The sequence below is a fragment of the Rhynchophorus ferrugineus genome, unplaced genomic scaffold (genome assembly GCF_030347505.1).
Source record: "Rhynchophorus ferrugineus isolate W39M unplaced genomic scaffold, kcgeb_rfMv2 rfM11, whole genome shotgun sequence".
Lineage (NCBI taxonomy): Eukaryota > Metazoa > Arthropoda > Insecta > Coleoptera > Curculionidae > Rhynchophorus > Rhynchophorus ferrugineus.
In genome coordinates this window covers 4,720,186-4,745,999 of record NW_027472590.1, presented here as the reverse complement: position 1 = coordinate 4,745,999, position 25,814 = coordinate 4,720,186, and the positions used below count along the sequence as shown (strand labels likewise).

The following is a 25,814-nucleotide window of genomic DNA, read 5'->3' as shown; positions in this document are numbered from 1 at the left end:
ATTTCTGTTACAGGCGCGTTTAATGGAGATTTAAATTGACCAATCAAATTATTTTAACGGTCAATTATGACGCCCTCTGGGTGTTGGGCAAAACAAAACTTTGGCGCCAGAGTCCCCTATTGAGTTACATCTCTATTACTCTATGATTCTATATATATATATATATATATATATATATATATATATATATAAATATATATATAGAATCATAGAGTAATAGAGATGTAACTTTAATTCGTTTCGTTTTTTTAAACCGTGAATAATTTCCCTTAAATAATAAACCTTAAATAATTTCGTTTTTTCATACCGTGGTGTACTTAAATCTATATATATATATATATATATATATATATATATATATATATATATATATATATATATATATATATATATATAGATTTAAGTACACCACGGTATGTAAAAACGAAATTGTTTATTTAAAGTGGATACGGATCGTCAAAACACTCGCGAAATAACGACTCGCCAACAAACGAAACCCTTATCAATTCGAGCACCTACCGATCCATTACCGGCGTCAATTGATAAATTAATTCATCGGGCCGTCTCTGAAGTGGCGAAGGCGCGATACAAGTTTTTGAGCGGGCGCTTTGTTGATCGAAATAATAATATTATGGCGTCGACACGTGCTCAAAACGCGAAACAATGCCCCGGTTCCGACAGTTAATCTTTTCATTGTAGTTGATTGAGTAGTTCACTCGATTATCCATTCGCGCGGCCCGATAAAACTTCGGCTATTGTCGGTTGATTTAGAAGCGTTCCCAGGTCCCGGCCACTGTTTACATCTATCAGCGCTACAATTAAGCCTCTTGTCTAGTCCTATCGATTGTTAATTATTTTAATGTAAGTCCGCTATAGTTCCTGATTGATATTTCGGTAAAACTTCAGCCGTTGAGCGTTCGTTATTATCGTTATTGAAATGGTGAGATGATTTATTGGGTTTCGTTATTTCTATTAGGGGAATACTTTTGATGATTGAGTGAATAGTTTATAAGAACAGTTGGGAAAACTATTCTTTGGGAGTTTTGTCCTTATCTGAAGGACGAACAATTTTAGCGCTTTTTCCATGTCTATAGTATCGTGCAAATTTAAGTTTTTTGCTGTCATTGAAATGGTGGTATAACAATTTGCTTCGTCTTCTTCTTCTTGGCGGAGTAAATAATAAAATTAAAGGAAATAAATTTGTGACTGAATAATAAAAATTGTGAAATACATTTACAAAGTCTACCGGAAACAGCCACAACATATTTCAATTCATTAATTATTGGTTTGGTTTCGGTTGGCGGAAATTATAATGATCCCAAAACCTGGGAAGTCAGCAAACGAATTAAAAGTCTATAGATCTATATCACTGCAACCAGTAATATCTAAGGTTTTTGAAAAACTTCTGTTCAAAAGAATAAAACCGGTTAAAGAGAGAAAAAACCTAATACTAACACACCAGTTTGGGTTTAACAAGCACTCAGCAATTGAACAGATTCACAGAATAACAGATGTTATTGAAAAAGCCTACGAAAGTAAAAAAGTATGTTCAGCTATATTCTTAGATGTAGCACAAGCCTTCGATAAGGTTTGGTGTGAAGGCCTTATTCATAAACTACAGAAAGTGCTACCAAAACAACACACCGAACTATTAAAATCATACATTACCACCAGAATGTTTAGAGTCAAACAGGAAGAAGCTTACTCTACAATAAAAGAAGCTAAAGCAGGTGTAGCACAAGGAAGTTTACTGGGACCAATGCTTTACCTAGTCTACACTTGTGATATACCACAAACGGAAAGTATTACGATGGCTACATTTGCTGATGATACTGCGATTATAGCTGTCGGAGACAATAATGAAGAAGCCTCACGAAAATTACAACAAGTAAGTGAAAATATAAATAATTGGACAAAAGCTTGAAAAATAAGAATTAAGCATCCATAACATTAAATAATACTCTCATTCCATATAGCAACAACGCTAAATATCTCGGAATGAATCTCGATGCAAAACTTCGCTGGCAGGAACATATAAAGAAGAAAAGGAAAAGATTGGAATTGAAATATGGGAAAATGTACTGGCTAATTGGAAGAAAATCACAATTATCAGTACATAATAAATTGCTATTATATAAGCAAATATTGAATCCTATATCGACATACGGAGTTCAATTATGGGGATGTTCTGTAAAGAGTAACACAAATAAAATACAAATTTTTCAGAACAAAGTCCTGAGAGGTATTGTGGGTGCACCCAAATAATATAGCACTGATTATCTACATCGAGACCTTCAGATACCCACAGTCAGTCAAGAAATCAATAGAATTGCAAGGGGGCATGAGGAAAGACTCCATTCTCACCCGAATATTGAAATATTGCAACTATTGGATACCACCAGAACAGGACACAGATTCAAAAGAATCAAAGCATCTGACCTGTAGTGTTATGTAGTGAGGAGCATATATTAAAAAATTCAGCAGTGACATCTATAAACATTATTTCACCAGAGACCGAGATAGGACCGATGGGTCTTCCTAGTTATGTACCGAGATTTAAGTTATCATAAAGACAAACTATAGGTTAGACGGAAACGACTAGTAATAATATTTTAATTAAATAATAAAAAAACTTATTGATAAATGTTTACTTGACCGCATTTCGATACCGAATATAAACATATTTCACTTGATTTCTACGTTTCTGAATCGATTTATCTACCAAAAAAATAGTCTACATTTATAACCAACATAAATGTCTCTACTATTTGTGAACTCACCAATAGTGAAACTATTGGGGACAGTGTCACTTTAGGGGAAAACCGAACTGTGGTTTTCACTATCCTTCTTGTGGTTATTCCATTAGTTTTAAAAATATTTTTGTTATATTTTGGTTCCTAGTATGTCGCCTTCCCATCCCAACCCGGCAAATCTGACAAGAAAATATTACATACTGGCGGACATCCGAACACAAACAGCAATCCGACCACGCAACTACTATATTATCGCCAGACAATTAACGCGTCATTCCCAGATCCGAACCGGGCAACAACAGCAGCCGCGGCGGCAGCAAAATCAAAGCCGCAATTATGGCAAACAGCGAAAGCCTTTTAAGCTAACAAATAAAACATTAAAGAAAAACAATAAAGCGCTTCTTCTTCCTCGAGGAAAAACATATTACGGCACGCGAAACTGCGACGGCCGAAAATGGGATTGGACGAACCGAACCCTTTTCTTGGATTCCGCTTAGGGCGTCGTAACTTCTTCGGGAAGCGTTTTCGGATAGAGGGCGTCGTGGGAGGTGGCGGAGAAGGAGGAGGAGGGGAGCCGACACCACGGAGGTGGCGGCGGCGGCGACGGCGGAAGGGAGACGAGGAGATTGGCATCTTCCTCGCCGCAGATTGCACCATTCGGGATTCGAAGTGGAAAATCCTATAGACACGCCAGAAATAAGTGATAATATATTCTGTTGGAAACCCCGGGGAAAAAGAAGGGTTCCAGCTAAGGCCTCTATCGTGATAAAACGAAAATGGATTACATATGTGCATTTAGATGTGTACAGGATGGTGGTAAATAGGCCGGCGCGCGGGCGAATTCGACGAATTAATGTCAGACGCTGGCGGAAGGACGCGGATGGGGTTTACGAGGTGATGGTAATAAGTCAAGTCGGAGGGTGGCGATAAAACAGGTGATTGAGTAATTGCATTTAATCAAGCTGCCGTAAGTTCCATTAGACATGCGGAGGATTACGCGCTACCTAACGGTGTGTTTTAACGAGAATAGTGCAATTTGGCTTTGTTTTAACCAAATATTAGAAGAATAAATGAGATTAGGAAGTACTGCTTGCTATTTTCTATTATCCTTTTTCATAATAATATCTGTAGAATGAAGCTTAATCTTGATATTCAGTTGTTAACACCCCGATAAGGATTGCAGTATAAAAGATAAATATATATTGAGTAATACGCTTTATTTTGTAGCGACCTTGAAGGATGCTGAACTTTGCATCGTGGAATAATCAGAAATATAATCCCAGATGTTGAACACGGGCGGGGCGCTAGCGTTGCAAACTATGAAATGAAAACGATTATCTGACAACACCGTTCAAAGACGTTTATCTGTTACGGATGTTATTGAAAGGTACTTTTAATTATTCGCCATTGTCCATAGTTCAGATCAGACGTGCCACCAACGACTGTACGAGTCTCTTTCGATTTTACTTTTGTTTCTTCAGCAGTACATTCCTTCAAACATTTGTTCCCTATTAAATTTTATTTTAGCGCTGGGACAATGAACCATAAATTTCATTTCATTATTTCCATTTCATTTTTTTAAATTGTTTGTCCAAATTTTATTTATTTCATAGTCCTTTGAATAGTTAGAGCTTTTCACATCATTATCTAATTATCAACATTTGAACTAAGCATTTCTTGTTACTATTGTATTGGCAGTTATTTTGATTTGAAAGGCTTTGGGCAACTTCGATCGGATATCGTCGTAATTTGTTTCCTCTCGATTACTGTAACGTATATGATTACGGGTTTGTCACAGAGCAGCCCCAGAAGCTAACACAGGTACTGACTGCAGTCACCGTAGACTCGTCATGTCTTCGCCGCGGTATCAGAATTGGCAACGTCTCATCGTCGAAGAAAATAAGTTACCACGTCGTCGAACCATCGAACCTCCCACAGTGTCGATTAAAGGAGCACTGTTCGAAAAATAGCTTGTTTTCAACGTCTTTCGTAGACTACGTTCAAGTGCCAAAGCAACAGTATCTGTAGGACTGAAAGATATTGACAGCCGTACTAGCGCACAGTCACGGTACCGTATATTTCGTTTTGTCCGCAGTATAAATCAGTTTTGTTTAATCATATCCAAATGCTTTTAAGCTCTTTCTATACAGCATACTTATTTTATATATTATATTTATGCCTTTTTTGGGACAGAGGAGTATTGTAGTGACCTTGGGCACGTCGAATTTTACATCGTGGAATAACAAGAAATATAAGCCCAGATGTTGGACACGGGCGGGGTGCCAACAGCGCCAGCAATGAAATGATAACGATTATTTTATCTGGGATGTTATTGAAGGGTACTTTCAATCATTCACTCACTGTCCACAGTTTAGATCAGATATATCACCAACGACTACCCATGCCTCGTTATCAGGTAAACCCAGAGCCCACACTTTTCATTTATTTGTATTTCCTTATTATTTTACATCATCAATAAATAACGGTCACTTAATATAAACACCACTATTTCATTTCGTTTTACCTTCATTCACCGAGCCATGTAACATAACCTAAAATGTATATAATGTATTCAAAGTAGCACTTTATCCAAGTTCAAAAGGGATGCAATGCTGTCTGACACGTTCGATAATGTAACCGTATCCGCCTGCAAACGAACGACATTTTTCGACAAATATCTGTACATATTTTCAAAACTTTAGTAAAAATAAGAGGTAATAAAGCGACAATCGTTATTTTGTGGTAACTTTTTTTACTATTTTGTTAATCACTCTGGTTGAAAATGCCGAGGCCAAAAACTAGTCAGTTAGAAACAGATTATGTCTCTAAATAATAACTTCGAACAGGAACGAAGTAATTGTTATAGGATGCTACAAACCATAACCGCAATAAATATGCAGGTCGAGAAAAACAAACAAGTTAGAACTGCTTGAATATGTGAAAGATTGTCACCAATAATAAAACCCTTCGGTTTGGATGAGCTTTTCCGATAAGCAGAGAAATAGATTGACAAATTGTATAATTGTAAACTAGTGTTAGATTGGAAGTTAACAACTTACTTATTGACTTCAATAGTGACTCAGAATGTGACAATGAGTGAATAAACCTTTTGGAGGTGGAATTATAAATCAATACTATATCATATCAAGACAGAATGATAAAAGTGGAAAGAACTAAAGGTGAATAATTAACTTAGACTGACTGTAGAAAATCATTTGCAGATATTGGTGAAAATGTATGATGAGAGAATGAGTACTAACTGTTCCGCAGATGTGGCAAATGCTTTAGGGGAAAACAGTTATTAAACCGAATTTTACCAAAACAATTTATATAGGTAGTAACAGAAGAAGATAAGGACGAAACCAAGGGAACTAAGCATAAAATGGTAAATATATTGTCTAATGAAAATAAAACATATTACATAGATGTACAATTATTAATTAGCTAGGTTAAGCCTTCAGGCTATAGCGTAGATGGTTTAGAAAAAAATTCATTCTAAATATAATAAAATAAATCTAAACCACAAACTATTGTAGCTATCTTATTAACTGTAGTTTAAGTCCTTTAATATATATGCATTAGATGCACTATACTGTAAAAATAAGTTATATTTTATAACATTTTTTTTGATCATTTTTTTATATTAGAATATTATTATATACTAAAGCTCAAATAAATAAAATGTTAAAATGAACTGCAACAATATTGCGACGTCTTGACGCCATAAATTATGGTTTGAGTTCACTGCTACTTTGGATGGATTATAGATACAGTAAATGAGCACGTCTGCTCTATACTGACTCCTGTGAAAATTAGCGCCAATACAGACACACGGATTGAAGATCTGACTTCTGATGAAAAATGAAATAGCATTAAGATACGTTCTTATCCGCTATTAGATTTATATCATCTATATAAAGATCACTATTGATTGAAAAAAAAAAAGAATTGAAATGCTAAATATAACATGAAACAATACTGGCTCGACGTGAAAAACGACCGAATAAAATACGTCATGTAGGACAACAAACGACCTCTCTCGGTTGCCCGATACATATCGCGCCACCATCCAGAGGTGCACAATCAAGTAAATATTTGAATAGCAAGGGATAATACATGAATGTGCTTTAAACCCCGCCATATTTTAAAAGGTTTTTCAATCAATATTCACTCCGTGAAATATCTGCCGGCCTGACGCTTCCAAGATACGGAGGAACCGATATCCTTTCGGGAATATTCGGGGGCCAGATATAAACATAAAAAAATATTATTCGGAAAGAAGATATTTCCATTCGTACTGAAATGACCCTCAGGAGAAACTGGCTGAGAGGAGGGGAAGAGAAAAATGAATTTTGTGTTCCTATAATGTATTCGTTTTAAAAAAGCATAAAAATATTTTCCATAATTACCTGGCAGTTTTCCCCATCTTTTTGGAAATATGTCAACACTGTATCTAAATAACGATGTTAATTTGGCAACAATTCATTTTATCACTTTTTGCCCATTTTCAAGCCATGAACACGTAGTAATCTGAAGGTTCTATGTCTGGTGAATAAGTTGGGTGTGACATATAGCTTGTAGCCAAGCGTTGTAATGCAAAATCAAGATTTTTCGTCTGTTACTTTCTGTTTTATTTTTTAACTTAACTATTCGATTTTATTATCTCGTAATACATTATACCTTACTGATTTTATTTTATGCACAGCGATACTTTATGATCATGAATATTTCACTTAATGCGGATATACATGGATTTACCCAATTAATCCATGACTTTTTTTCCTCGAATCACAGTAAGTCCGGAATGTAAACATCTGAAAATTAATGGTACATCAACAGCTAAATTCTCTTAAAGTTTGTTATAGAGTTTGAACGAGGTTTTCCTGAAATAAGTCTTGCAATTGAGTTTCATTAAACTTGGTATATGATGATGACAAGTAATAATAATAATGTGCTTCAGTATCATGTCATACTTTTAATAATCTTTAAAATTAAGTACATAAATTCACTGAACATTTAAGATTAGGTACCAGTTGTAAAGAGGTCATCAAAAATAATTAAGAGATTTTTAGCTTGTTTAACAATTTTTAAAAGTATTTATCAAAATCAACTCTAATTTCTACCAAACATTTAAAACAAGGAAACTGCAGAGAAATTTCTAGATATTTAAAGAAATTTGGCAAATTGAAGGTTCCTGATGATTGTAAATTCGCCATGATCCATCCACTACCTAAGAAGGGAAACAGAATTGATATAAATAATTACAGAGTTTGTTTTGTGCACTTTGTTGCACTACATGTGGTCCAGTAGGGCGTTCGTTTTGTATAATGAGATTAAAATATTTTCTCTTACTGTAATCACAATGTTTAAGCTATTGTATTTAATAAATAAACCCAGTTTCTATGTAATTTTGTGTAAAATTTTATCTACTCTTTGATATTTTCAACTATAAAATTTTGATAATGCCTTAAGGAAACCTTTAAAAGTGGTACAACATTTTTCATGTATGTATATTAGTTAAAAAGCATAATGACATTTATGATATTAAAGAAATTAATTTTGAAAGTGCTGAGAATTATATGATTTGCGTCTGTTTACACTTAAAATCTCCATAACATAAAATCGAAAACTATTATATTATGTAGATATATATAAAAACCATCGGATTTAACAGTTGGGTTACTTTATTTAACATTTGTTTATATTAATGCTTCACATTTTGACCAATAGATATCGCAGAAATACAAGCAAGCACTTACTATATTTGTGATAGTATTATGCATATTTAAGTAAACTATTCTAGCATATAGAACATCTATTATCTTACTCTAGTTGATATTACATTTTGTTTAGAGCATATTCTACTCTTTCAACTCTTTTGGTGACTTACTTATATAGGTTACTCAACTTAATTAGTCAACTCAATTGAAATTAGTTATCTTCCTTGTGCTAATAAATTAATTTCGTCGAATTTCATGCGTCTAAACTCCTAGTATAGACAGAGAAAACAAGATAAATAATACTATCTCGGAATGTAGTTTTAGTATAAAGACCATAATTTAAAATTATTGCCTTATATGGTCGCTGTTCCACATAAATCAATATATTATTTGTGGTCTTATTTTTATTTTGTCCCCAAGCAAGACGAAAATAGCCCATTAATCACTCTTGTTTTCTCTGGTGGTTTCCAAAACATGAGTTTTAGATTCCGATAACCGCGAACACAGATATCGGTTGTTGTTTTTTTCTCTTCTCTCTTTCTCTCTCACCCAATGTATGTCAGTCAATACGGAAACGAAAATAACGTCATAGGAGACACGTACATGACGGGTGGCAATCAGGAAAAAGAATGACATCGCTAAATTATTTGTTTTTGTTGTTTACTGTTTTCTGAGTCACTCTTATTCATAAAAATAGGAAATTAAGGGTGGAAAATTGTCAAGATCTGTCGGCTAAATTAATATAACGGTTGGGACATTCTAAATGTACCAATCAATCTTCGAGGAATACCTCAATATTCCGTGTTTTCTTGATCAGATAATATTGTGTTTTAACGACTTCAGTTTCTATGAGAAACCTTCACGTATAAGCATAAGTTATATCCTAGCCACTTTATAACATCTGGGTACTATCAATAAATACAAGCAGAAACTATTACTGGTTAGAAAGAAAATATGACTCGTCAGTCCTTGTCTGTTTTTGGCACCATCATCTCAGGGAGTTTCAAGGTTGCCATCAAAGATACTAACCGTAAGTCCTTATCATATTCTATGAGAACCCTCGACCGCACACTAATAGGGAACTTCCATCCATGTGCAGACAACCAGCATTATTTTCATTACCTCACAACGGTTGGTATAATTGTTAGTTACAGTGCAAATAAGTACAGAAAATAACATAACAAAACGTAAATAGTCGATAATGAAAGTAAACGCTTTGACGTGGTACCATCCAATACCACCCACTTTTTCTAAACAGTAACTGAGGAGAGAGAATGAGTCAATTGTTGTCATGTATTGGCTACCGAATGTAACTTCAGTAGTCCGTCTAATGGACTAGTACAAAATAACACCAAACTAGACGTCCGAAATGCTCTACTTTCACCTGTTATATCAAATAATCCTGAAAACAAATCTGAGGCTTTGAAACAAGTACTATCAGTTAAATTTGCACATATCTTGGACTGTTCTTATCCAAGAAACTATTTAAAAATATTGGAATAATCTCTTTTGTACCAATGATAAAGATGAAAATGATCCCAGAAATTTAATTAGTGACAAATTGCAATAGAAAGCGGATATCTTTGACAGTGCGTCCTTGAATGTAATTAACTTTCTGAAAATGGCGAATCCCAACTTTACTTGTATTCCAGCTGATATTAATTTATGGACAAATATATATATATATATATATATATATATATATATATATATATATATATATATATATATATAGTATAAAACAAAGTCGCATTTTCTGTCCCTATATCCCTATGTGCGCTTAAATCTTTAAAACTACGCAACGGATTTTGATGCGGTTTTTTTCAATAGATAGAGTGATTCAAGAGGAAGGTTTATATTTATAATACATGCATAATATACTAAGGCAACATTGCTAATTTTAGAGGTTTCTAACGTGATGTCGTAAATTAACCTATTTTTTTAGGCTTATTTAGCAATTAGCAAAAACGCTGCCTAACCCTACGAGTTAGATCAAATTAATGTACTACAGTATTGTACACCATAAAAAGGTCTACAAAAAAGTCCGCGATGGTATATGTTTATCTTTTAGGGATAACCCACATTAACCATTTTTATTGTTTACTTTTTACGTGAGAAAATGGCTTATTTACGAAGCTATTTTAAGCAATAACGCATTAATCCTTATCGAATTAAGTATCTTAAATACAGTGTGCAATTAATATAGATCAATATGGTTCCTTACAGCATGTAAATTAAACAAATATTTTCGGAGATATTACAAATTTAAAATTTGCGTTTAAAAATGTGTAATGTAATAAAAATTGTATGAATTTAGATATTCCAAAGATAGCAGGAAATCTTCATAGTAAGTATAGGGGAAGAGGAATTGTTTTACTCCAAATTTAATGCGTGCAGGCCAAGGGCAGTAATGAATGAACCAAAAATACTGGATCGATTTTAATCATGTTTTCATTGAGTGACATAGGCATATATATTCATTGAACTTTATAGGAAATTTTGGAGAAATGTTTTCTGATTGATTGTTTCAAATTTCCATGTCTCTTAGTGTTTGTTCAAGCCTTTTGAACGCTACTTGAACTTCTTTGGTTCAAGTTTCAACGAATAATAATATTCTTAATAATAAAACCATATTCCTTATTAACGATAAATAACATTATTATTGTATTTAAAAAAGATACGATGATTAAATATTTGATAAAGAAAAATAGGAAGGGCATATTGGAATAGTTGAAATAGAAATATATAAATAACTTTAATTATATTTTGTTGTTTTTACTATTCGAATGTTGAAATACGATTCAATATATTTGGAATTATTATTCTATTCCTTTTTTCTCACCGTCACTTGTCAATTTAAAATTATTTAAAATGAACTGATCTGTACAGCAAAGAGAATCAAACAATTATCTTCTCAATTTCAACTTCCAAATTTAGTACTGGAAGGTATTCGTACATCTCCGTTTGTTATCGCTGAACTGAAAAACAGCCGAAGTGTGCATTTAACTCATATAGTAATTACTATTTTCAGTCGATAGTTACCAAGGCTAATTTATTATTTAAATCACTTAAATCACATTGAGTAATGAAGATATTTCAACAATCTGAACTACATTTGGTTTAAGGTAATTCACATTAAATTACTAAAATATTGTTGTTATATTCATGAGATGATGTAAGTTGTTGGATGTGATATGTTGTAAGATGTCACGTAAAACATCTTATAACATAGTTCTAGACATGCTTTTAAGAAAATACTGGCAGTTACAGAAATCTTCCTTTTTATTCACGGTTTCTCGTCATCCCCCACAAGAAAAACTTCGAATTTCATGAATAAAAAATTCGCCATTGCATAAATACATTATAAACTACTTTTATTTTATTATATCTCACGCGATTAGCCGGATATGTGGAAGACTGCGGGTCTCATAAATTATTTATTGTGCGGCCTCGTTGTTGGCCCAATCTCGATTCAATTTGGGGGGCTCGATTAGTCGTTGCGAAATCCGCCACCTGCTCCAGCTCATCCAGCAGATATGACTCGGCTGTCTGGAGAGTGTGTCGTGACGGTACGGCTTCGGGGAACCGTTATCCGGGAACTAGTGGAGTCATTTAAAATGAAAATTTATTTATAAGGACGGGCGCCGATAGGTGTGATAATATATAGTCTATCAAATAAAACAGCGAACTGGCCTCATCTAAATTTATGACGTCAAGCCGTCGCAATGTTGATTTAACATTGACTTTAATTCATTCTGGCTTCGATATATCACAATATTACAATGTAAATAAAATAACTAAACAAGAATATTATTTATTTTGATATTTTCGTAAGTCTCTTGTATATATTATCCAAGGACTTAAATTACAATTAATTATACAATCACAACAGTTTGTAGGTTAGAGTTGTTTTAATATATGTATAGTGAACTCTTTTCTAAACCATCTATGATATCTCCTAGAGAGTTAATCCACCCACTTAACAATTGTACGTCTAAGTGATGTATTTTAATTTCATTGAGAGCGTATTTGCCTTTTTTGCTTTTAGTTCTTGTTTCCTTAGTTGCTGTATTTCCTTGACAAGTAATTTTAAAATCACTGTATTTATTCTTGGTTTCCTCTATTACTATCAGTGTAATTTTTTTATATAGTTAGATTTAGTCACTGCGTTCACTCTAAAACTCTTTCCATATATGCAAAATAGTTTCTATTAACTCCCTCCTCAAGCATTTTAACCAAATGCTCATGTATATTCGGAACTATTACACATATATCTATGCACATAAATCTGTTACACTCTACAATATGATTTTCTACAGTTATCTTATATTAACTATATATTGACCTTTTGTTGTTGTCATCACCCTGTCTTGGTACATATCCAGAAGTTTCATTCAGTCACTCTCACTTTTTGGGCCACTGTTAACGTTAGTAACTACGCTACTGGTTTCCAATATAAGCTAGTTCTACACTAATTAACAATTATTTCACTTGCCACTTGCAAGGCAACCAAAGGGTGTTATTTTAAGTAATATTTCTTCCACATAACCAAGCAGTCCTTGCTTCTATACCATTTTCGACCTGCATATTTATTGTAGTAATTTTACCACATCCCCCTACAATTTATTGAATATGTAGTGTTGGGGAAGAAGACGTTAGATTCTGTTGCCTTATTGTTCGGCCATCTGATCTACTTTGTATCTTTTTTTCGGGACTATCTCTATAAAAGTAAATTACATAAAACTCAATTAAAAATATCACTTATATTTACATGGTACCTTGCAAACATAATTTATATTATGCAAGTCATTCCTTAATTACAGATTTTGCTGATCTACATGTTGGGATCTTTTCCACCAGTGTGCTAATGTATGGTGCATTATCCATAACAAGAACTGGTGGTTGCTATTAGTTTTCGACAACTGATTTTTTAACCAGCGCCAAAATATTTCTCCATGGTAGACCATCTTAGACTAACTCTGCTCAATGAATAAAACCAATCCTATGTCAGGCACGAAAAACAATATATCTGAAATGAGTTATTAAGAAAGGTTTTGATTAGCAAAACCTAGTCAAATTTTATTCTAACCATTACGATTATCCGTCAACTTTTGTTGATTTTAATCTTTTCCTGTTCTGTCTGAATATTGGGATGTCTGGAAGTTCAGTTAGACCTCTTTCTCAAAATCTTGTTATTCTAAACACTGTATGAAAGGCTGAATTGCTTTCGCCAAAAAGAGCTGCATATCCCTGAATGTTCTATAGATTTCTGAAGTTATTGTATTCAATTATCTTTACATTCAAAAAACTACTGACTATTTTTGAACATTTCATAAATTTAATCTCGAATAGATATAACATTAAAGGTTGTAGCCGCTATATTTTCGGTGATTCCACCACTATATTGTTTTTTTTCGAGATCTTGGTACTAACATGCAGTGAATCTGCAATACAATAAAAATATTTGCGATAAAAACTCGAGCAACTTAATACTTAGTAGTATTAATACTTATATTTCTAATTCATTTTACTGGTAGGAAGGCTCCATTACCTCGTCCCTGTTCGAAGTTATTTATTAAAGATGTAATCTGCTTCTGGCTGGCTATTTATCAGCATATCACTAATATTTCGGTAAATTATGCATATATTTGAAAACTAGACGAATTTTATAAGTTCGTTCGGTTACATTAGACAGCATTGTATCTCTATTTAACTGGAATAAAATTAGAAGCATATAATTATTTGATATTAAAACGAACTTACAAACTGCGCTATGCAATATATTATATATCTTGATTACGTGGGTTCACTGCTATTTTAGATCCACTATACATTGGCTATAAAACTGTGATCGTCGGGATACCAACGGAACGGAGTCGGTATTAGCGACTCCTTCGACGACGTTCTGGGCTCGATAAAATGACAAAATCGATAGTCGGTGCGACGTGAATGGGTATGGCTGCATTAACCTCATTGATGCGCTAAGAACTTCACCGTTTCTGAATAAATTACGGCGGGGCTTTCGATGGAATACGATTAACAAAGCCACTCGAGTATTCTCATATCGTATTATAGGCATTTTCCCAAAAATATATTAAGTTTTCCATCGATTTCATGAAATATTTGTTTTCTAATGGATTCCTTTTTAAACTGCAGCGTGTATAATTTTATTTTTACTGTTTTCCGAATATATCAAGCTTTATTGTAAAAGTACAAAGGCGTATCTCTTTATCTTCAATATATCGAAGGTCGTCAAAAACTAATGAAACTGTGGAAATTGTGGTTAGTCTTGAGGTGACAATCCTATTTTCCTATCTGTTATAGTTTCCGGAAAATATGCATGAGAGTGCATGATATCAATAAAACTAAAAGAGTTATTTGAATTATTCGAAGCATATTCTTAATTGGCAAAAAAAATAAAAAGGAGCATGATATATTTTTCAAATTTTCGCGATAAAAATGATATGGGGATGATAAATATTTGTCTAAATATATCTTGATGTCTTACCATGTTGAAGGTAAATATTAAGAATTAATAGAGTAGAATTAGTGAATATTAACAGATGTATTAATATATAGCAGAAATGTTATTATATCAGAAGAATTCGAATAACAAAATGCTCTACTAAGAACCAATATACTAGACATGATAAGTAAACTTTAATAGATCCAAATTTTTACATGTGCAGTTTGCTGTAGATTTTATAAAACTGCCGAAACCAATTTCTTCAATTAGTTGCCAATAGCTTTATTTTTCTAGGCAGCGCAGGACTGCATTACGATCTCAAAATCAATTAAATCATAATATTGATTGGAAGGAAATTATGAACATTGAAGCAAGACAAGCCACATAAACAAAACGGTAAGCTTATCTTAAAACAATCTAATGTAATTTTAATTTGCGAAATACATACCGAATTATATCTAATAAACGCATATCTATGTGACAAATTAACGAAGAAATATGTTAACTATGTGTTAGACATTCGTTGTTTAACTCTAAATAAGACGAAAAAATAAAAATATTTCTTTTTACGTACTTTGTAATAAAAAAGTATATTGGGTTAGTAATTGCTAGTATTTTTAACTCAGCTATTTTTGCATAATATGCTCAAAATGTAGGGAAAAGATGCGAGAGTTTAGAGAGAATTCTTTATTTTTTTGTTGTATAATATTAGCTAATGCAGTAATTTATTTGAGTTGAAATTATAACGTTTATAACGTAAGAAATTTCCGAGAAAAATAAGGCAAAAGTTTCATGGAAACAGAGTTAATAAAGTCATTTAATATGCTTAAACTTTTTATATTTTCTAAAAATTATATTCTGAGATATTTTACTGAATAGCTTATAGAACTAGGAGAAAAAGAACAAAAATACTATATTAAGGGTAAATTTATATAAGTCATATTACTTCTACTTCTTATTCAGTTTGGTGATTGGTAGTATATATAAAACGGTGTAGTTTGGTTTTTAAATGTCTTGATAATGCAACATTACAGAGAAAAAAAAGTCGTTTTATTTTCTAATTTTTTTAATCTTTTCTCAAAGACATATCCAAATTTTTTTCAACTTAAATTTGCAACTAGATATGTTATTTATGTATTATGAGGGAAATATCACGTATATAAACCGAAAATTTGGGGTGAAAATTTTAAAGCTCTGAAGATAGGATTCCATCATCTTGTATAACTATTCTTACGACGGCAATATATGAAAATAAGGATTTTATAGCAAAAAGAAACATATATCTCTTAATGTTAGCAAGAAGAGCCGTGAGTAAACTAGATAATTGAACTGTTGAGGTCATTTGGCCATCAGAATTTGTTCTATAAGCATGAAAATATATAAAATCTAGTTCCTTGCTTTGAACTAAATATGTTACTTATGTATTATGAGGGAAATATTACATATATAAACCGAAAATTTGGCGTGAAAATTGTAAAGCTCTGAAGATAGGATTCCATCATCTTGTATAACTATTCTTACGACGGCAATATATGAAAATAAGGATTTTATAGCAAAAAGAAACATATATCTCTTAATGTTAGCAAGAAGAGCCGTGAGTAAACTAGATAATTGAACTGTTGAGGTCATTTGGCCATCAGAATTTGTTCTATAAGCATGAAAATATATAAAATCTAGTTCCTTGCTTTGAAATAAATATGTTACTTATGTATTATGAGGGAAATATTACATATATAAACCGAAAATTTGGCGTGAAAATTGTAAGGCTCTGAAGATAGGATTCCATCATCTTGTATAACTATTCTTACGACGGCAATATATGAAAATAAGGATTTTATAGCAAAAAGAAACATATATCTCTTAATGTTAGCAAGAAGAGCCGTGAGTAAACTAGATAATTGAACTGTTGGGGTCATTTGGCCATCAGAATTTGTTCTATAAGCATGAAAATATATAAAATCTAGTTCCTTGCTTTGAACTAAATATGTTACTTATGTATTATGAGGGAAATATTACATATATAAACCGAAAATTTGGCGTGAAAATTGTAAAGCTCTGAAGATAGGATTCCATCATCTTGTATAACTATTCTTACGACGGCAATATATGAAAATAAGGATTTTATAGCAAAAAGAAACATATATCTCTTAATGTTAGCAAGAAGAGCCGTGAGTAAACTAGATAATTGAACTGTTGAGGTCATTTGGCCATCAGAATTTGTTCTATAAGCATGAAAATATATAAAATCTAGTTCCTTGCTTTGAACTAAATATGTTACTTATGTATTATGAGGGAAATATTACATATATAAACCGAAAATTTGGCGTGAAAATTGTAAAGCTCTGAAGATAGGATTCCATCATCTTGTATAACTATTCTTACGACGGCAATATATGAAAATAAGGATTTTATAGCAAAAAGAAACATATATCTCTTAATGTTAGCAAGAAGAGCCGTGAGTAAACTAGATAATTGAACTGTTGAGGTCATTTGGCCATCAGAATTTGTCCTATAAACATGAAAATATATAAAATCTAGTTCCTTGCTTTGAAATAAATATGTTACTTATGTATTATGAGGGAAATATTACATATATAAACCGAAAATTTGGCGTGAAAATTGTAAGGCTCTGAAGATAGGATTCCATCATCTTGTATAACTATGCTTACGATGGCAATATATGAAAATAAGCGTTTTATATCAAAAAGAAACATGTCAGCGACGATAACATCAACCCTGCATTACGTATAGCGTCGCGGCGTTCATCTGTAGCGACTCGGTTTATATCGGGATATAAATCAGTAAAGCGGCACGACTCAGATAACGCGTAGCCGTCGTCTTCTTCACCGTTACCGTTCCCCATCTCGCTCTCTCTACGGGACGTTCGCCCGTAATCGTTTGGCGTCTCCGCTCACAATAGAATAACTTCCGAATACCGGATTTGCATAAATGAACATTCTTAAAGAGACCCACCCGTCGCCACCGCCGTTTCAAATAATATTATTTCGTTGTATTAAGAGTTGTTTTGTCTTTTACAGGCCGTCGTAGGATAGAGGATCGAGCCGCAATGGAATTACACCGTGGAAGGAGCGAGAGCTCTCGTAAAAGTTTACGACAGTAAAAATTCTCCAAAGGGTTTTTTTCTTCGTTACGGGAGCGGCGTGAACAAACAGCGGGACCGAGTCGCGACCGTCGGCGTTGGACGAGCGTTTTGTTTTGAAGCTCGGACGAAATTTGTATGGGGTAAGAGTTTTTTCGCTTTGTCCTTAATAAGTGTTCGGTGAATTACGGTCGACGACGTAAACGTTGTTCAAATTTAGGATCTCTTGAAGGTTTTACGGTTCGTTTTTGCTCGGGTTATTGTGGTATTTAATTATAAAGAATCACTCTTTATCTTCGAGTAGTTATGTCGCTCTATCTAGCTCCAGCATGCCAAGACGCTGTTCTTGGGGCGACAGAACTATTCCCCTTTTAATAATCATTCTCTAGGATTGTATGTTAGTTGATCTCATTTGGGCGAGCCTGATTGGCACATTGATAATAGTGACAAGATTGTCGCGGTTCCGAACCCTTCTTGGACATGGCTATACATTTATATATGATTATTTGTATGGTCCTTATAATAAAACAGCCAATGTATATCATTAGTACCATTGAGTATACTGCCAAATTCAATTTCTGCCTTTAATGAAGTCTGACTGCTTGAGGTTAGAAACCGAGACACTTTTTTAGAGCTTTTTGATACATTTTTTATTCTGATTTAAAATTTGTAACAGCCCTGCTTAAAAATACCAAAGCCATTAAATAGTCAGAGTCAGGAACTGAACAGGAAGGAGATAATAAGGCCACCTTATGACAGTAAAATGCATTAGAGAGTCAAGAATTTATACCATTAAATATTCAGCTGATCAGTGTTTTGTCAATTGTTATGTATAAATTACATATCTATGTTTCATGTAAATTGTTTAGAAACAGGCCTGAAAAAATATACATTATAGAAAGGAGCATAACACCTTCAGTTTGGATAAACTTCATCAGGCAGAAAGAAAAAAATTGTCAGATATTTTACTGTTGTGGGGTTATGACGTAATGCTGATAATGTCCAACAGAGAGTGACCAAAGGTAACTAAAGATGAGTGTATATAATTTTTGTATTTATGAAGCGAGAATTATTACTAACTATTTTACAATAATGGCAAATGCATTAAGGTGAATGTAGTGATTAAATTTATGTTTATGAAAGAAAATGTGTAGAGGCAATAAAAGAAGAAACTAGGGAAAAATTCAGATATATCAAAACAACTTAACGAAAAACGGAAACAAAGGAAACAAGAGCGGAATGTTAAAGTTTAGTATGGTATCTAATGTCTTAACTTAAGAAGTATATGACAATCAATAAATTGAAGACCTAATACTGATATCCTACTGAAGAAAATATTCACGGTTAATGATATATAGTATATTCAAAGTTATTTTGTACATGTGTCATCTCAATTTATGACGTCAAAACGTCGCAATGTTGCCGCATCAACTCTGAGTTTATATTTTGATATAACACTGTTTGACAACAATATGTTAGTTACTATAAGAACTCGTCACTGATAATATCGAGATATATATTCGTAGTAATCCCACCAGGGAGACGAATGAGGAGACAAGCTGAATATCATGTTTCGCAATCGTGGCTCTTGCTGAATGATTGTTAACTCCGTGGTGCTCTCGCCTTACTTTACCATCGAAAGAGTTTTACTAAGTTTAACATTTTAGGTGAATGTTGAGTTGAGCTGAGTCTCCTTTCCCTTTTGTTGTGGTAGTTTTACATTGTCTGATCACAATGATTTTTAATATTCGTCGGTATCCGTAAGTTAACTTTGAGTTTGGTCCACACTTCGCCGATGATATTATATTTATTACGGTGGATAAGTGTTTTCGCCACCTACCGAGCACTAACAACTTATGATCTTTCGAGATCTGAGAGATCACACTGTTCACTGATTTCGCTTATTTTGACTCTTGCGGAACAAACCGTATAAAACACTAAAATATAACACGACTCTACGAAAAAATTTCGTTTTTGTGCTAAAGTTTATTTTATTAAGTTCATTTTAATCATTCAGGTCTATATCAAGTTCATTTTATTCATTTAGTTATGAACAAAAACGAAAAGAAAATACAATTTTTTGGTATAAAGTTTGCTTTCGTAATAATTATTGTAATTAAACTCATATTAGATTTTTTATAAATTTTAATTATTTTTAATACATTTAAAAATACCGCGAGATCAGAGTGGGGTTTAAACGTTTACACAGTGCTGATACATGGTACTAGAGTGATAAACAACGATCATGTGTTTTGTACAAATCTAGAATACATTAAAATGTCGTCATGAAAGTGTAAATATGATGCTGATGCATTTTGTTATGGATGTGGGTAATTTGTTAAAGATTGAGACGTAAAATATGAATTAGATATCTCTCACGTTCTCTGTGAAGCCTACGAAGCATATATTAACTATCTTGTTCGAAATCAAGACGAGACATGGCCTCCACATCTTGCTTGTAATAATTGTGAATGATATTTGGAAGGTAATCAGCAAATTTTATAATAAATTTGTTAATAAACAATTTGTTAATAAACTGAAACAAACCTCAGAAGCACTTGAATTCCTCAAGAATTTATTTCCGAAATTATGAGAAGCAAAGGTTAAGGCTAGTGTTTTTGTTGGTCCGCATATCAGAAAGATTTTCGCCGATGAAAATTTTTCAACGCTGCTGAATCGTATTTAAAAAGCGAGTTGTTTAAGGCCATGGGCTGCAAGGTATCATTAAACGTTCATATGTTGCATGCTCACAAAAACAACTTAGGAGCGTATTTAGAAGAGCAAGGAGAACGTTTTCACCAGGATATTATGAGCCTCGAACAACGTTATGAAAGGCCAATACAATGAAAACATGATGGGAGACTATATTTGGGGTTTATTAAGAGATAGTACCTATGAACATACAAGAAAAAATAAAGGCGTGCACTTTTAAATTATTTTCTACTTTTTTGTAAGTTATTCTGATAGTAAAACTTAATAAAAATAATTAAAATGTTCATTTAAATGGATTTATTAAATTAACACCACATATTTTGAAAAATATCGCTCAAGCGGTTTCTAAAAGTATAAAAGTAAACTTTTTGATGCCATATATTTCTTTTCGTCTAATTACGACCTAAAAAATTGGAACTTAATGTCTTAAAGCCAAAGTCACATTTTGTCTTGACACGTAGATTATAATCTACAAGGCTCGGTATGTAAACTGAGCAATATATACGTATACATGTATATTATTTTATCCCATGTCTCCCTGTCAATTCTCGCAAATCAGAAAATAAATATGTATTATTTCCTCTCCTATTGAGCAGTACTCAAAGAATGTATTTTAATATATGTGTTAAACCCAATCGATCATTTATCTATTCAGTTTTCTAACAATATATTTATTTGAGACCCACCGGTCTCCCAGGGTTTTTAGCAATAAGAGAGGAGAAAAGGAGTTTATATTTTTACACACAACGTAGCTTTATGTTAAATGTTATTCGAATTCGTATTCGAAACACGCCTGTTGAAAATTGAATTATATCCCGGAGAAACTGTAAAATTTCCAAGAACTGATTTTATTCCTCATCGTAAAATCTTAGTGGTGGCTTATTGGGGCCGTTTTATTAGCCCGCAGCTTCGGGCCCAATCCGAGACCAGAATATAACTAATTTCAGTTTTATTTAGAGCCGGCCAAGAAACCAGAAAAAAACACTCGAATGCGAAACCGTAATGGCTCTAAATGGCCATTTTAAAGCTGAAATTCATTTGGGACGTAAAAGTTTCATAGACATCGCGGTGGTTTCTATACGGGCCGGTTCTCGGTTTAATGTCGGTCATACCAAACTAAGTGGGGTTAATTTTCCGAACTTTTGCTTTCTGTGGGCGGCGGACTGTTTTAAAGACAATAAATCGGACTTGTAATGGGATAACAATGGTAATTAATTAATGACACCATTTTGTTTATAATGTGCCGTGAAAGATTCTTAAAACTTTGTTATCACAATGAGTACTCAGCCATTTTGATAGCAAAATCCACCAGACATTCTTAAAGATAATAAATTGTTTTTTAGATAATAAATAACTTTCTCTGATATATTAAGATGTTTTGGAAGTGGTAATTCACAATATATAATTATCTGTATAACTAGGAATGGGGTATCATAAATGAGAAAATTATGATAACATTTATTCAAGCGTCAAACAAAACACAATAACAGCATTGACTGGTCATCAGAATTGTATTGGATATCAGCTAAATTGAGTGGTTATTTACCATTTTTTTCCCATAAAAAGTGAAAAGTGACCAGTGATTGTACCTTGGCCACAATTTATTAAGTTAATCATGTTTCTCATATAATAGAATAAAGGGAATAATTTGAAACTGATATGTTATGCGACTATTCTTGTTTTAACAATTCTTTGAATATAATACGAAGGATTAGATAAATATTTAATATAGAATATTAATTAAAGTGATATAGGTCTGTGTGATAATTGATAAGTTAAAATTACTAAACCTTTCACAATATATAATTATCTGTATAACTAGGAATGGGCTATCATAAATGAGAAAATTATGATAACATTTATTCAAGCGTCAAACAAAACACAATAACAGCATTGACTGGTCATCAGAATTGTATTGGATATCAGCTAAATTGAGTGCTTATTTGCAATTTTTTTCGCATAAAAAGTGAAAAGTGACCAGTGATTGTAACTTGACCACAATTTATTAAGTTAATCATGTTTCTCATATAATAAAGGGAATAATTTGAAACTGATTTGTTATACGACTAATTCTTGTTTCTACAATTCTTTGAATAAAATACGAAGGATCAGATAAATATTTAATATAGAATATTAATTAAAGTGATATAGGTCTGTATGATGATTGATAAGTTTAAATTACTAAACCTTTGATAATTATTAAGAAAAGTATCATAAGTACGATTATTTTTGGAGCTTTAACAACTTCAGAGAATGAAATATAAGTACATCTGATCTTTCTCTATTTTAAGTTATAAATACAAATATGGAATAATAAATGCAGCAATACATGTTTATAGAAAAAAAAGGGAATATATGAATAAAACTCTTTTAGAATTACTATTTGACTTTAGCAGGTATATCAAAATAATAATGAACAGGATTTTGTAATTTTTTTTTCTTTCTGGAATGTATTCCTATCCTAATTTAACCATTCGTGTTTCAAAACTTGGGCCTAAAAGATTTTAGTTCGAAGAATAAAATATAACTAAATATCTTAATTCATTAATCCTTAAATATCTTTATGTTTATCAACACTTTAAAATGGTTGGAAATGTACTGGTAATAATTCACAATTTTATTTATTTATCTTATGTGTTCCATCCATGTAAGTTGTGCAGTTAGATTCCTTTTTAGGTGCTTTCTTATATTTTATCCATATCATCTAAAATATATATTGCAAAAACAATAAATACACTAGAGTGATTAATAGAATAAATTTTACCTAAATATTTTGACGACATTGCTTTATTCTTTGCTTTTTTATTTCACCCTTCGATCTCACACTTGCAAATAGCTCATGTTTACTTTTCCTTAACTTCTATGGCCCTCGCCCATCTAATTCTTTCTACTTTGTGTTATGTCCTACGTGGGAACCAAGCAACTCACCTGCATATTAGGAATTAGAGCTCTATGAAGCTATTTCAACTCTCGATGCATGAATTAACGTACTTATTACCTGCATGTTTCTTTGAATACTCAAATGAATCCGAAGTTAATAATAACAAAATTTATAGAAACATCTTAGTAATCTTTGGAATTACCTTTAGTAAAATGATATACTATCTCTCCAAAACCACATCAATAATTATTAGCTTTTAAGTAAGAAATATTTTTATTGGCTGTTCTCTGAGCACCAGACATACATACAAATTGTTAATATGCTATAAACACAGAAGATAAGCGGTTCTTATTATTCTCGAATTTTATTAATCTATGTTGGAAAGACATTTTTGCGTATGTCGTGCGGTTCTTCTCAGGATCGACATTAATTCTATAAATGACAACATTTATAATGAACTGTACATCTCAGCTCACTAAATAAATATGCTCTTTTGTCCTTATATACATATATAGAAGGGAACAGTCATTTCTAATATGATTTATAACAGTGCAAAACTCTGTTCCATACTCTGCGATATATAATAGCAACAAAGAAAAAATACAGCAAATTCGACGTACCTGCAGCTTTATAATATTAACTTTCTGATACGTGTGCACCGTGTCGACACCTAAGCACATGTAAATGATAAATACGTTTTCATTTTAAAAGAAGAATAGGTTTTTATCGCGCTACGTATATCATTTATTTTCCCATCAAGGGCCTTTGTTCACATCTGCAATTTAAACTGTTTCGAAATCATTTATCCCCGTCCGAACGAGACGTTTTAATACAATGCAAATCATATTGTTAGGCGTAGATGATAGTATTTCGAGCGTTTTTGTTGGTATTATCGAGCGAGAAATATAAAATAATATTTGTGAAATTTTTATGGCCTCAAAATGTGAAAAAATTACACAAAAAAAGTTCGTAACATAAAATACCCGCTAATAATGTAGAGCGTAATCAATATACCTTAATGTATCGAAGAAGGAGGACTAAAAGTGAGGAATAATTGTATCAATATTCTACAATCAGAAAGAACCAAACCCAAAGAACATATTTGGCTTTGATAAAATCATGGATAAGAAAACAAGAAGTAGTTACAAGTTGTCAAAACTGATGAATCTGACCATATTTGCTCTATCTAGATATCGTAGTGCTGCAAAATCCACTTTCTTGTAGAACTTTAATAAAATGATTGTTCAAATTGATCATTTTATTTTATTTTGGCGAGTGATATTAAATAGTTTTCGCAATTTCAAAAGCTATGCAACTCATCATTGACAAATTATCTTGGAATAATGCCTCTGAAATGAAGAGGAAAACTAACGGTGTCAATACTTTGACAAAGACTGTCAACAAGGAGTGATGTGTAACTCCATACAATGTCATCTAAGCAAAACGTTTTAAAAAAAGTAAAAATAATTGAAGAAAATTATACCTCTCAGTCAGGATATTTAGAGTTAAACAATAAGAAGCTTATTTCATAATGAGAGACACAGCAGGAGGTCTTCCTCAAGCCAGGGTTTTGGATACTGTTCTTTGCTTGTTCGATATATATATATTTCTATAGTTATATTTCCTGATGATACTGCGATGCTTGATATTGGAGATAATACTAAAAAAGTAACCAGAAAAACTCAACACGCAAATAGTAATAAACTGTATATAATACAAAACACGTATTGTTTATTTGGAAGAAGACCTATATTACCCGTACAAATTAAGTTTCTACAATACAAGCAGATACTAAAACTATGCCGACCTACTGAAATCAGTTATAGGGATGTTTTACATATACATAATACGTAAATAGATGTCAGAATAAAGTGCTGAGAAGTATTGACAATTCCAGACACTACAAGAACAGTTACGTACAATGAGACCTTCGGATTCCAACTGTTATAGAGAAAATTAAAAAATTCGCAACAAGGCTTGAGAAAATACTCTCCCATGTATATATCGAATTGCTTCAACTCTGTGATAACACTAAACTAGGACGCAGACTCAAGAGAAGTAAACCGTATGAACTAATATAGTTGTGTAGTAAATAACGGTCCATTAAATAAAAATCTCATCTGAAATATAGGAAGGATTATTAATAGACATACCTGGTTTCGAAACCCAACATTTACCTTCA

The 25,814-nt window shown here is 32.5% G+C and overlaps 1 protein-coding gene across 2 annotated transcripts in view; it reads left to right on the top strand.

Moving 5' to 3' along the window:
* The window catches only part of LOC143204685 (uncharacterized), a 333,208-nt gene that overhangs the window by 129,565 nt on the left and 177,829 nt on the right, over nt 1–25,814 (top strand). The window contains exon 1 of one of the 2 annotated variants that reach the window (XM_076417399.1): nt 18,044–18,182. The exons of the other annotated variant lie outside the window; for it this stretch is intronic. The gene's annotated coding sequence lies outside the window, so the exon portion shown is untranslated. Of the gene's footprint in view, nt 1–18,043; nt 18,183–25,814 lie in introns of those variants that run through there. 2 annotated transcript variants of the gene reach the window in all.